Source organism: Haliotis rufescens, unplaced genomic scaffold (assembly GCF_023055435.1).
Source record: "Haliotis rufescens isolate VD_foot unplaced genomic scaffold, xgHalRufe1.0.p SCAF_1, whole genome shotgun sequence".
NCBI lineage: Eukaryota > Metazoa > Mollusca > Gastropoda > Lepetellida > Haliotidae > Haliotis > Haliotis rufescens.
Window position 1 is genome coordinate 17,005,615 of NW_025963779.1, and position 15,527 is coordinate 17,021,141.

Consider the following 15,527-nt stretch of genomic DNA (forward strand, 5'->3'; position numbering starts at 1 on the left):
GAGACCAGAAACGGGGACATGGTAGTGTTCCGAGTTGGTACTTCCACTGAGGAAGGGAAAATCCACATCCAATGACCCTTTCCTTGCATGCGTTACGTTGTTGGGTGACCCTCATGGCGCACTTCATTCGTACCCTCCGCCATCATCGCTACTGGAAATAGCGAAACTGCCTTCATCACCTCGTGGCTTCGACCCACCAATGTCGTCATCATCAACCCGTGAAACTCCCACCACAACACCATCGTCTTCCAGGTCCGTCTTCAGTAGGCTGCAAGTCCTTGATGAACGTAAATCTCATGAGTCAATCTCCATACATCACTGAAGAATCGTCCCTTGAAGAACGGTCAGAGAAATTGGAGGGGGCTCTTAATCAGCCGAGCATATTCTTCAATGCTAACACTGATGCCTTAATTGCAACCGAAGAGTCCCTTAAAGAGGAAATAAATAAGCATGTGGGTCCATCTCACTGTGAAGATGAACAAGAATCAAGGAAATTGATAAGACACAGCCAGTTTTGGGATTTGAAGCTACATGACACCCCTCTGAACCCTAGCGATGACACCAACTGAGGTCATTATGAATGAACGATTTGCGGAAGTAGTGGCTGAATGCATTTCCGGTGTTCAACAACTAGGGATGATCTTGCCAGTGAAGTATTTGCAAGGATTTTCACACTGCGTGATGTGTATCAAAGAAATATCAGAGGGCATGTAGACTGTGTACAGGCAAGCCATGCGTTTGCCTAGGCAGAAATGAATACACTCTTTTGAATTTGCTTCAAGTTTTTCGACTCCAAACATGTTCCAGAGGACGTGGACGCGAGCATCCTTGTTGGAAAATTAAACGATTACAACAGGCAGCTGTGGTGCAGGAAGTTAAAGTTTCCCAGAATTGTAATGCAAAGGTGTATATTTGTATAAAACTTCACAGGAAGCGGGGCTGTTAAAAAGGGAATATGAGGTTGTTTTTATTGCCTGTGATCGGTGTGTTTCTGTTGTTCCCAACTGAATGTGATCATATTTAGTGCATGTATTTATAAAAACAAAGGCAATTTTAATTTCAATGTTTTACGTTATGCTTTCTGAGGATCCACACTCTACCGAAATCAATAAAACATAACAATAAAACCATTCAGTAAATATAACTGTATTTTATGAAACGGAAATAAGCATAATTGTTAAATTAACACGTTGACTAAAATCCCTTATATATGTTGCAACAAAATCATTTATAACAGACAACACAACCAACTAACAATGATTCCTACTCATGTGTACATGATATGATATGCACATTAATATTGCACAAGGATGTGGACAATAACTTGTTTACATAATCATATTCATTTATGATCTCATTTATGTGCAGATCCGGGTTAGAATTGCCCATCAGCAACCCATGCTTGTCGTAAGAGCGACTAACGGGATCGGGTGGTCAGGCTCGCTGACTTGATTGATGCATGTCATCTTATCCCAATTGGGTGGATCGATGCTCATGCGTTGTAAAAGGCGACTAACGGGATCGGGTGGTCCAGACTCGATTATTTACAGACCGCCGTCATAAAGCTGGAATAATGCTAAGTGCGGCGTTAAACAACAAACAAAAAATATTTTCATGTTCTCCAACTCCAATGTGTCATTATCCAAATGTTGATTTAAACCCAGAAGCTGCACCGTTGACTTATATAACCTGAGCAACTGCACGATTTAGTCCATCAATGAACCTGTTACATCCGGGTGCTACAAGTGATGACCACTCTTGAATCCCAGAGATCAGCTGATCCTTTGTTGTTGGTTTCACATGGCGACGCAAATGTCTCTTCATCTGAGCCAACTCCTTTTCGATCGGATTAAGGTCAGGAGACTCTGGCGGTGTTTTCCAGTGGTTAACACTACGTCGGAGACACCAGTCCAGTACTGCGGCGGGTATGTTTCGGGTCATTGTCGATTCCGGGGTAGAATAGGTCTTCAGCAACCCATGCTTGCCGTAAAAGGTGACTATGCTTGTCGTAAGAGGCGACTTACGGAATCGGGTGGTCAGGCTCGCTCACTTGGTTGATGCATGGCATCGATCCCAATTGCGTGGATCGATGCTCATGATATTAATCACTGGATTGTCTGGTCCAGACTCGATTATTTACAGACCGCCGTCATATAGCATATTGCTGAGTGCGGCGTTAAACAACAAACAAACCAACCAACCAATCGGGTCATTGTCGTGCGTTAGTCTATGACCATCAGGGTACACGGTCAATGTTAAAGGTAACAGGTAATCACGCAAAGCGTCTTGATGTCCCAAACTATCGTGGGTGCCCGTGAATATACACACATCTGTGGTCACTCCTCGAGATATTCCTTCCCATACATGCACTTGGTATGGGTGCTTGGTCTACATTTGAGTTTTGGGACTGTGCCCTTTTTCCTGTAGTACTTGCAAAGACATGACTCAAGTTTAACCGTACACTTATCCGTGAAAATAACATCTTCATATCGTTCCCACATTTCAGTTGCCCATGTACAGAATTCCGTTGGTTTAACCTTGTTCGCCTCGCGTATGACTTGGCAGTATTGGGCGCTTTCCTGCACCCATCCGAGTGCTTGGCATTCTCAATGGATTGTGGAAGTTGAAACTGTGACTGTTAATTTCTGTCGGATTTCTTTCAAGGTCGAGTGATGATGTTTCGTTGTCCTTTTCCATTTGCTCGTCGATCATTTGACGCTGGGCATGATTGAGTGTTCGAGGTCGACCTGACCTAACCAGGTCGGCCACAGTTCAGCCACTCCCTTTAGGTTAATCTTATAGATTCAACTGAAATAAAAGAAATAGCTTATCATCAGACTCCAACCGCTTCTGTTGGGCACGGAACGTCCAACCCTCTTTCCTCAATCGAGCGCTCTTTTTGTAGAAAGATGATTAGTATCGTCCTCCCCTTGCCTTCGTTCTCCTCCATTGTGACCAATATCGCGGCTCGTGTGATAATGACAGGAGGGAGAGTTGGTGTTTTATTACATGCGCTTTCCGACTTGATGCGTATTTCGTATACGGCCCCGCCAGGCCAGTTAGTGGTTTTGCCGAGGATGGCATGTCCGACAAGGAAGGGTTACTTATTTAATTTTGAAGAATGCCGTGCAAAATGTAGGGGAACTGAGGGAGTTTGTGTAGTTGTGTGTTTATTTTGTATTTCATTTTTTTCCTTTTTGATTTTTTTAATAGTTTATTTTTTATTTTTTTTATTTTTATTTTTGAGGGTTTTAGCATGGTATAGAATGATTTTGTAGTTTGTTAGATGCGGCCGAGTAAGTTTTGTAGGTCGTTTAGTGGGTTTAGAAGTGTTGCCAGGGGCATTTGTTTGTTACAGTTTAATGTGGATTTGAGGGTTGTTCTGTGTTGTTGTTGGTTGCGGGTTCAGTTGTTTCTATTTGGTTACAGTGAAGGCATTTACCTGTTTGGGACCAAGGGTAGAATAGGTCTTCAGCAACCCATGCTTGTCGTAAAAGGCGACTTACGGGATCGGGTGGTCAGGTTCGCTGACTTGGTTGATGCATGTCATCGTATCCCAATTGCGTGGATCGATTCTCATGATATCAATCACTGGTCCAGACTCGATTATTTTTTGGTTTGGTGTGGTTTGTTGTTTTACGCCGCACTCAGCAATATTCCAGCTACATGACGGCGGTCTATAAATTATCGAGTCTGGACCAGACAATCCAGTGATTGACATCATGAGCATCGATCTACGCAATTGGGATACGATGACATGCATCAGCCAAGTCAGCGAGCCGGACCACCCGATCCCGATAGTCGCCTTTTACGGCAACCATGGGTTGCTAAAGACCTATTCTACCCCGGATCTTCACGGGTCGCGTGCAAATGAAGTAAAACAGATATATATTTAACTATTGATAGTAACCATGGTCGTTTATTGCGACGTCATGTGAATAAAACCCACTGTTTCCAGTTACATAATTAATATTTTATGTACAAGTGGAAGAGGGACAGGAAAACCCAGATTCGAACAAAGCAAATACTCTAAATGTACTCCATATGATATGATCAGATGGGTCCTATTGAGCTTGTATTTCAGAACAAATAGAACGTTGAACATTGCATACTGAACCGCAAAAGAAACGTCACCTCAAGTAGCATTGCATGAATAGTTGTCATTTAAATATCTGGGTAATTTTTGTCAAAGTTTCTAAAATTTAACATAACCTTGTCCGGAAAAATGAAATTTGATGATTAAGAGAACAAAGCAGATGACAATAAAACCGATCGCCCAAACGCATCACGGCAAAGGCCATGGTAACCCGATGCACGTGAAATGCACATGCGTTTCCCCATTTCTTGCCCTATAAAAATCTACTCAGATCGGATAACATTCATTCTTTATTGCTACCACATGCTAAGATTGACAAGAAATCAGCGACACCAAGCCCTTGGAAGATTGCAAGCTGGACAAACCGCCCGGCAAGTAGCCAATGCATTTCAAGTCCACGTAAGGACCATATGCAGGCTCCAGCAACGATACCAGACCACCAACGCTACAGATGACGGACCACGTAGTGGAAGACAGAGGGTCACCACCCGACATCGGATTGTCAGATTGTGCGACAGCATCTTCATGATCGCTTTGTTACTGCTGCGGAAACTGCTTGACAGATCATGGGGGCACACCAGCGACACATTAGTGCGGACACCGTGTGTCGACGATTGACGAGCAGACACCTCCACTATCACAGGCCACACCGAGGACACATTCTGACCATCGCCGGGACCGTCTTCAGTGGGCAACACAGCACCAGCATTGGCGCCACCAGGACTGGAGAAGAGTCAACAGCAGATGGCAGAGAGAGAGAGAAAGAGTTTGGCGACGCCGTGGGGAACGTTATTCGGATGCGTGTGTTGTTGAGAGAGACTCGTGGGGTGGTCTGAGCATCATGTTGTGGGGTGGAATTGGTCTTATACAGAGGGTCGGCCCTGTGGTCTTCCAGAACATCGGTCCAGTGAGAGGCAATGGTGTTACAGCAGCTCGGTACATTGGTCAAGTCTTGAGACCACACGCCATACCTCATTTGGCACGTCGCCACAGCCACGACTTTCAGCATGATAACGCTCGTGCCCACACTGCGAGAGCAACAAGAGACTTCTTCCAGCAGAATGGCATCGGAACCATGCAGTGGCCTGCCCTCAGTCCCGATATAAATCCCATTGAGCACCTGTGAGACGAGATTCAAAGACAGCTGAATGACGTCCGACCAAGGCCGACAACTGCAGCTGAACTGCATCAGGCGTTCCTCAGAGTGTGGGCTCAAGTGCCTATGGCTTTCATCAACCGCCTTATCCATTCCATGTATCGACAATGCACGGCATCAATGCACATGGTGGACACACGAGATACTGACTTGTGATGCCATTTTCTCAGAGACTAGTGTTATGTTTAACATTTGACACTTTAATTTCAACCTTGATGACCAGTTTTGCCAAGTTTCATATTTTAAATATGTCTCAAAGTATGTTTATAGTGTTTGAACAAATAAGGCTTCTCATACATCTATCCATGGTGACGTTCAGTATATATATTATACCCACATGTAATCATGGTAATATTTATTGTTGGTATACTGATAAAGTTTGTTTCCAGTGTTAGTCTCATTTTTGTATTTAGTGCTACCTTGCATACATCGTTTCGTACGAGTCCAGTTTTGATGTAATTGATCTTTTCATCGAAAGGGGACACAAACATGAATGTGTAAGTTAAATGAGTGGAACAAACTCTGTACATTACTTAATTATGTATGTACATCGTGCTTTTTGGAACAGAATGTAATATAAAATCGTGTATTTTACCACCACTATTGAAATGTAGTGGGTCTCTTTTTCAAAGTAAAAGACACTAAATACTACATTACATACTACATAGTACATTTGGTTTTATTCAGACATTCCATAAGAGATATTACTAGAATACAATGTATATGTACAAAAAACAAAAAGGTATGATCTTTGTTTTGTGAAACTCCCTTATGACGTGTTCAGGAATAATTGCAATCAGTTTGCTTGTTTCTATAATTTGTGATATTTTAACTATCCAAAGTAGATTTTTGGTATAAAAATCTCCTACTCTAGTAGGTGAGTGAGTGTTCACAAAGGTTTAGTGTTTTTAAGGGGATCGGTCTCCATAAATAATGACCACACAAATTGTTCCTGATGGTATGATATATATAGCCTTTGTCTCCATGACCTTATGCCAATTTTTGAACAGTTCGTGTAGAATAGGTACAATATCGTAACATTTACATATATAGTCGTATTCAGATGATGTCTTTACATATATGTAGACCCGTGAAGATCCGGGGTAGAATAGGTCTTCATATAGCTGGAATATTGCTGATAGCGGCGTTAAACAACAAACAAACAAAACATATATGTAAGGGCAATCTTGTTCCCTTTATTCAATCAGTTTTCCTCCTGGCTCTGCAGGTGGAACACATACTTTAGGATTACATATGTATCTTGTTATCATTGTATTTAAATGCGATTTGAATATTACTATTTACTATCTAACCACATTTCTTACATGAGACGCCGGGGTAGAATAGGTCTTCAGCAACCCATGCTTGCCGTAAAAGGTGACTATGCTTGTCGTAAGAGGCGACTATGCTTGCCGTAAAAGGTGACTATGCTTGTCGTAAGAGGCGACTAACGGGATCGGGTGGTCAGGCTCGCTGACTTGGTTGATGCATGTCATCGATCCCAATTGCGTGCTCATGATATTAATCACTGGATTGTATGGTTCAGACTCGATTATTTACAGACCGCCTTCATATAACTTGAATATTGGTGAGTGCGGCGTTAAACAACAAACCAACCAATCTTACATGAGACGTTATATATTTGCATGTTACCATAAATTACAATAAGCTCACAAGAATTCACAAATACTCTTAAACACATGATTGTAAACTATTAATGTGCGTTGAAACATATGTTGTGAATACCGAAATGATGTATCATGGATCAAGTAGAAGATATATTGACAGTTGCGAACATGATCATGTACGTATTTTTATATACGTGAGCATCTGCGTATACTCAGCTATATATATGCTTATTTGGCCAATTGTATGCATTGATGGGCTTGTTCGAGTTGCTCAGTCAGTTTAGAAGCTCTCTACACTGAAAAATAGGAAAGCGTACGTATACTCTACACAGAAAAATAGGAAAGCGTACGTATAATCACTATTCTCAACAATTCCACATGCACTTCTTTGAACAACAAATCTGTAACAAAAACGTGTGAATAAAAAGATTTTACAGGCGTTTGCAACATCATTGACTACGGACTTGATATCATTTGGTTCCGTTGTCGGCATGCGTTATCGTCAAGTAGGCAAGGCACATTTGAATGTTTGTTTGTTAGTTGTTTGACGCCGCACTCGGCAATATTCCAGCTATATGACGGAGGTTTGTAAATAATACAGTCTGGACCAGACAATCTAGTGATTGACAGCATGAGCATCGATCCACGCAATTGGTATACGTGCATCAACCAAGTCAACGAGCCTAACCACCCGATCCCGTTAGTCGCCTAAAGACAAGCATAGTTCTAACCCGGATCTTCACGGGTCACATTTGAATGTAAGCGAATGTACAATAGTGACAGAAGCTGTGTCGACCGCACTGTTGCACATAATATCAATGTATCAAATTTCCAGGCCTTGGATTCTCTTAACCTTTCATGTTTTGAAAACACTACATCAAATGTAGCCGTGGTGCCAGACACCCTCCTAAAGAGCCAGTCTCGTCCCATCCACCTTTTCAGACAAGAAGTCGCACGACGGGACAAAACATCATGGCAACACATCATGACACAAGTTCACTACATCTTAGGTCCTCGTGAGGCACCAATAACTGTGAAGTCAACGCAACCTGTAGAAAACATAAAGACAGATCAATAGTCAGACAAACACTAGTCTCTGAAAATATAGAATTTATGACTAAATTTTCCCATCATTCCATCAGTTTGAGGTAGTCTGAATGGGAAAAGTAGTAGCACCAATATAACAACAAAGATCAACATGTCTGTATTTGATTATCAGACCTTTGCATCAATGTGTATTAATAGATACGTGGGGGCACGGGTGGCCCAGTCGTCTAAGGCGCCGCGATTCGCTGTGCAGAGTTGCGTCCTTTGGGCACGCCAGAAACCTATGATTGTGGGTTTGAATCCCGGTTCGCCCCGATTATGTTTCTAGGTTTGTCAGCACCATACCCGTCCTCGTGGGTTTCACTGAAGTGGTAAACGTCTGAGACCTGCATCACTTCGGGCTTTCCTCCCACATTAAGCTGACACGCCGTGATATAACTGGAATACTGTTAAAAGCGGCGTTAAACCCAACTCACTCACTCACTCACTCTAAAATACCAGAGAATAGGCATACCATGGGTATTAGTCCTTCTCTTGGGGGCGGCTGGGTCGTCAAGTTGTTAAGTCGTTAGTTCGGATTTGCTTCCCAACTTGGGTCCAATATAGGAAGCCAATTCTAGGTGACCCCCACAAGGATGTGGATTAATCATAGGTGCAGGCGGGGAACATAACCATTGACTTCTTCGTTTCACCTTGGGAGAGGTCCTGGGCATTTATCGAAAAAGGATTGTTCCCGAAAATTCTTGAAAAAACATTTTATGCTTCAGACTCTAAAAAAAAAAAGAAATTGCGTGCCACAAAAATAACATTGATGCAAGGTGTTTTTCTCAACAAAACTTTAGGCTCATGGTTTTAAAACAAAACGTCTGGTTTTGTCGCTGTAGCTCTAGCTGAAAAAATATTTAATCTCGATACAAAATCAAAACTGTTTGACCGTTCCCTAGTAAAGGTATGTGGGAAGTTGGACATACTCTTTGAATTCTAAGACTGCAACTCTCACGCAGTAGCGTAAGGTAAAGAGTATAATATGGTGGCCGAGAGTGGACATCGCTTTCTCGCCTTCAATTACGGCCGCGAAAAAACAGAAAGAAAGCGATAGCACAAGGCGATAAAGCGATAGAGCGAGAGTGATACTTCCCAATTGCCTAACATGGTTTTTGCTGATATTCAGTGATCCATTCCTATAATTATCACCGTTATTTTGCCTTTTATTATGCATATGGTGGCCGACAGGGTCATCGCCTTCAATTACGGCCGACCTTATCCTTGGGGGCTGTGGTGTTTTTTCTTCGTAAAAGAGAGATGATATTTTTTCCAGTTACATTTCAAATTATACCGATGGAGGGAATGTTAAGATTTTAAGACCAAAACACCGGCAGCGCGTGGCGGGTCATGGCAATCCTATTCAAAAGATGTTAAAGACCACCCGATCCTTTCATACGTCTATGGTTAATCAGTCATGGCTGATTTTATTGCAAAACACAGACTTATAATTGTTGGTGTTCTTTAACTCGTTTTGCGTGGCTTAAGATGATGTAGTGTGAATGCCATAATACTGTTGTCCGTAACTATTCTTTTTGTCATTTGGTTTATGATAAACATCTATTGTGTCTCTTGTCTCCTAAAATCACCTACGTCTGTAAGTTATTGTTTAAGTGAAGAGAGAGAAAACTTTAACATTCCCTCTATAGAGGAAATGTGAATGGAAATAATCTGTGCTCTCTTTTATGAAAAAATAAGACCTAACCTCAACAAAATGGCAAAAATAACAATATGACCCATTCCCCCCACCTTATATCCGTGAACAAAATTGTTAGCCCCTTATTCATACCAAGGTATGGTAAAACAATTCATTACTTGTTGTTTAACGTATACTTCTTATTGAATAGGAACACATGCGACCCTTACAGTGGCCAAGAGGGAATACTGCTCTACCGCGAGAAGGCGATCAAGCGATAACACGAGACGAGAAAGCGTATATACACAAAGAAATAAGTTAAGCACACCCCTATTTCAGAACCATGACAAATGGCAAAAATCATGGCACGGGATGACCGACCACAGGAGCTGAGCGATATCAATGTCATCGAAGAGAACAAACATTTGACAACAAATAAAGAAGATATTGGTGAGTGGTGATTGAAATGTACTGACAAAAAAATCATGGTAACACAGGTACTGTTTTTGACCTTAGCCAATACCTCACAGAAGTATGGAGCTGCAGGATTAAGTTCACGAGTAACGTTTGATGTTACATGTGAAAATGTTCCTTAAAGTCTCTACTTGACATTACACATGAAGCAGATCAGTAACGGGTATAACCGCCACGTGCCCGGATGACGCATTCCACCCTACGTCTCATGCCTCCAGTCAGACGTTGGATCTGTTGAAGGGTCAACACCAACCATTCCTGATGCAATGCTGCTTCCAATTGGCGTAAATCATGTACAGGAGGATCTCATGCCTGTATGCGTCGCTCGAGAATATCCCAAACATGTTCAAGGGGTTTCAAATCTGGGTTCATTGCTGGCCAGGGTAGAGTCGTTATTGCATTGGCCCTCATGTAATCCACGACTGCATGCGAACGATGAGGCCTGGCATTGTCATCCATGTACTGAGGCCGAGTAGCTAGAGAATGGATGTCAAAATGAGGAACGACGACTGGCCTCAAAACGTCCCGGATGTACTGAGCCCCTGTTATGTTGCCCCTTATGGTGACCAAATCCAACCTGCAATCATGTGAGATACACCCCAAAACCATTCCCGAGCCACCGCCGTATACAACAGTCGGTTTAATGTCCCTGGGGGTGTAGGCCGTGTTCATGTGCCTCCAAACTCATGTTCTCCCATCAGTGACGTGGAGCAGAAAGCGACTTTCGTCTGACCAATGGATCCGTCTCCAAATTCTCCGATTCCAGTTCTGTCGCGAATTGCCACGCCTGTCCGAAAATGAGCGTCTGTGAGCCATTGGTATGCTTGAAGCAGGATCGAGTCGACGTGATGTTGCAAGACAATTTAACGCCCACAGAAACACAACTTGCTGTTTATGGCAACGTTGGCAACATACGAATGCAGTCAGAGACCATCCTCGGAGTGGCAGTCCACGCGTAACCAATAATCGATAAGACAACTGGATTCGAACAACACACCAACGAAATCGATTCCAGCCAGCAACAGTAACTGCAAGAAGCATCCCTGGACTTCGACGAATATCTTCACAAACCGTACGTCGTCACCTCAGATGTGCAGGGATTGTCGCCAGGAGACCCGCCAGACATCCCATTCTGACAGGAAACCACCGTCAAGCACGTCTACAGTCGTGCAGACAGCGTCTACGCTGGACGGCCATGCAGTGGGGACAAGTTCTATTCACTGACGAGTCTCGTTTTCACCTCAGCCACAGCGATGGACGGATTCGAGTGTACCGACGTCAAGGTGAACGTTACGTCAATCATTGTGTCATGGAAGAAGATCGGTTCGGGGGCGGCAGCGTTATTGTATGGGGTGGGATTACAGCAAGACAGAGGACCCGTTTGATAGTGGTAGAGGGAAATCTTAATGAACAGCGCTACCGCGACGAGATCATCGGCCCTGTTCTTCTACCGTTTTTGCGTCGTCATGGCCCAGGCATTACCTTTCAACATGACAACGTCCGGCCTCATATTGCTCGACCTGTTCAGGATTCCCCTGGCCGGCTCGCTCCCCTGATCTCTCACCAATCGAGCACGTGTGGGATGAGATGGATCGACGCCTTCGACATCAACCACTTGTTCCACAGACACTCCAGGAACTTCGAAACATGCTCCAGCAGATATGGACAGATATCCCACAGGACTTTGTGCGACGCCTGGTCCATTCCATGAACATTTAAAGGAGCCGTTTATCTGTTGCAAACCGAATTTGTTTCAGATTTGGTAAAAAATGTAACTTTGCTTTAAATCTGATTCGATGTCACAGGAACTTTTGTTTTCAGTATATATTAGGGTGTGCTCAACTTTCTTCTTTGTGTATACATATTCGCTTTCGTGCTATCGCTTTCACGTCTCGTGTTATTGCTATATCGGTTTCTCGCAGTCAAGTCGGGAGAAAAACATGGGCTTAAAATATCAAGAATATATTATTTTCTTTCACTCAAGGTGTTGTGAGACTGAATGGTTTTTAACAGAATTGATCTGTAGGGTTAACGATTGTCACACACAACATGGCATGTTCTGAAGTGTCGAGTTATTCAAACTAGAATTATATTCAGTTTTAAAGACTTCGCTTAATATGAGAGCCATTATTGTCAAGTATATTATCAAAAGAAAATATACGTATGCTTACTTTATTAAAAATTGGTGACCCGGAAGTAATGCATAATATTGGGAGGAGTGCGGGTATTGATAAGACACTTCGGTTTTGTCTATTATGTAACTTACATATAATTGAGAATGAAATTCATTTTGCAGTTTGATATGCCTAATATATGTTAATATTCGTTCAAAATATTTCATATTTTTCTTTGTCTATACTTATGCTAATCCCAGGGATAGTTTGATAACAATGCCTCGTTTATGTAAACATTTAGCAAATTACATATTGATGCCACCAATCTCCGATCTTCACAATGGTAAATATTTACTGTTGCACTTGTGTTCAAAAGGCTTTCATTGTATTAATTGTACATTGGTTTGGATCTTTAATAGTGAAATAAATAATTGATTGATAAATGTTCTGGATGTAATCATATTATCAATATGAATATTTTTGTTCAGATATAACGCCACATATGGTCTTCTTAATTTGTTTGTTTTCTTTGTGTTGTAATATGAAATCGGCCATAACTGTTATATTCTAATGCTAGTTTTAAAACAAAACTGCAATATACTTGTTGTCATTCTGTAAAGATTGTAATAGTTTAATTAATGTCCAATTTATTCTTGTCACGATATGCCTGAAATACTGCCGATGTGACTTTAAATTTAACTCACAATTCTTAATTTCTATGGTGTATAGAAAAATGCGACATATATGGTTATATTTAATGAAAGAAATTAATTTAGACCCAACCTGACATTTATATTAATCAGCTTAATGTCACCCGACAATTATACTTGTATAATGTATGATGTGTTAACCTGGAGTTGTGTACTTACAGTGAGAATGTTTGGATTGTGTAAGTTGTAAATATCCACACCCAAATAAGTTGGCATTCAGTTGTCATTGATCAGTATTTCAATCCAACAATGATCCCGAAAAAAGACAGATTCTCGTGGGTTGTGACTGTATGTTTCTTCGTCCGCCTGTGACTAGTTACCGGATAGTCCCATAGATATAGATGTACAAGATATAGAGGATATTTCACGTGTTGAGTGAAATATCATGTTTCTCTTATCGAGTGAAGGGGGAAAGGAGATATTTTCACGATTGGCCTAGCCCCGTCACGAGTGCAGCGTTACAAAAGTAAGAACAATATTTGAGATCACTAAAATCCTTTATCATACAATCATATATGACCATACAAAATCAACTTAAAAAAAAAATGTTCTTGAAAGCTACGAGACCGCTCTTGGGAACGAAGGAATACACACTGGTCAACTGCGTGGATCGATGCTCATGATGTCAATCACTGGATTGTCTGGTCCAGACTTGATTATTTACAGACCGCCGTCATATAGCTGGAATACTGCTGAGTGCGGCGTTAAACAACAAACAAACAAACAAGAAACTGGTCAAGTAACAAAAATGACGCTTTGCGATACGAACAGTATCGATTGACGAGTTGAATGAGACATTAGCAGTTTATAACGAAACATTTTTATGAAAAAATTCAAACTGCAAGAAGTAATATTAATTCCATCAATGGCCATCTGTCATTATTTTGCCATGACAATGTTGAACTAAGTTCATCCAGTGTAGAATGTCTTCTGACAGAGCGCTTGGGTAGGTCCTGGGTGACGTCATGAAAGAAGCGACTCGACCGTGGTCGGGTTGATCGGGAGTGTCATCCCCCCACGATGCTCATTGCTGCTGAATACATGCTAGCATTTCCGTCATTGTTTGTCGGCTCAATCTGTATGAGCATAAAGTCCATGTTGGGGGGCAGTGTCTCAAATACCCAAAACCTATTTCCAGACTCTGCCACATACTTAACGTCCCACCTATACCCCGCGAATCTCCATCAGCGGCTCTGTTCTATGCATGCCACCTTCAGGTAATTACTTACAGAACATAACACATATTTGTATTCTCCCGGAGCAATAAGAGAAATCTTGATTGCCCTGATGATAATATTAATTTTAATTACTTGCTTAAAGTTGTTTCAAATTCCAAGTGGGGAGGGGGTAAAAAAAACACATCCTCCAACTGTACAGAACACTTATCCGATCTAAACTGGATTATGGCTCCATCATCTATGGCGGAGCCTGTAAAAGTGATTCCTGGATACAATTCATCACAAAAATATACATGTACAGGCTAGGTATTTGCCCACAGCAACACCTGCATAACTGTTTATTCACGCGTGGTGTTGCAGATTGTAATTGACCGACAACAAGTATTAGGGGATCACCTGTAAAAAGGGCCGACACTGTAATTAGACACAACGTACTAATGATAATATGAGAATTATCATAAGAAGGCTGTTACGTTTTTCTTAACTATTACCATTTTCATACCAAAAGTGACAATGCAGTTAAAAGTTGCTTTAGTGTCACAATATTCACTCACGTTTTCCGCAATCGCATTGAAACATAATTCCTACTGGTCAGTTCGACACTGCTTGTAATTAAATAATTATTTCGAGATTTCGTTAGAATGTAAGATATTCAGCCAAACGTTATGCAATAAAAGACGAATAGTTTCTTTCCATTAAAATACGCGCACGCGTACCTGTCACGTAATTGCACAGTGGGATGTATCAACGGGTCATAAAATGGGAAATGAAATAGAAACTAAAATTTAATGTTGTACACGCACATGAATTCGTATGATAAACTGCCAAAACGTTTTGAGAGATAAGGCCGGGTTCATTAAATATGTTGGGTGCGGTTAGGACCAAACTTTTTCAGCTCAGAGTGTTAGTGGTCCTGGAACCCATAGTGTCAAACAGGTTCTGCACAATACGTCAATCAGATTCTACTGTTCAACAGCATTGTCACTGAATTTCAGAACTCTGGCATGATATAATAATCAAGGATTTCGAAGGCAAAACCTTTTCTCGCCCATGGGCGAAATATTTCAATAAATCTGTAAAATAGCTGAATTGAGTAAAATTGAGTTACATTATGTGCCATGAAAATAGTAAGAACACCTGCATGTATTTGCGAAACAAAAACATAAGTTTTAAGTAAAGGAAAATATTCTCGCCCATGGGCCAAACCCTTTTCTCGCCCATGGGCGAAATATTTCAATATCGCTATAAAATCGTTGAAATAAGTTAAAATGAGTTAAATTTTGTGTCATGATACTTAAATAAATACATTTAATGTATTCGCGAAACAAAAACATGAGTTTTGAGTAAAGGAACATATTCTCGCCCATGGGCCTACCCATGGGCCAGACTTCGCCCATGGGCAAGCCCATGGGCGACATAGTCTAAATATTGAGTTTTTGAACATTT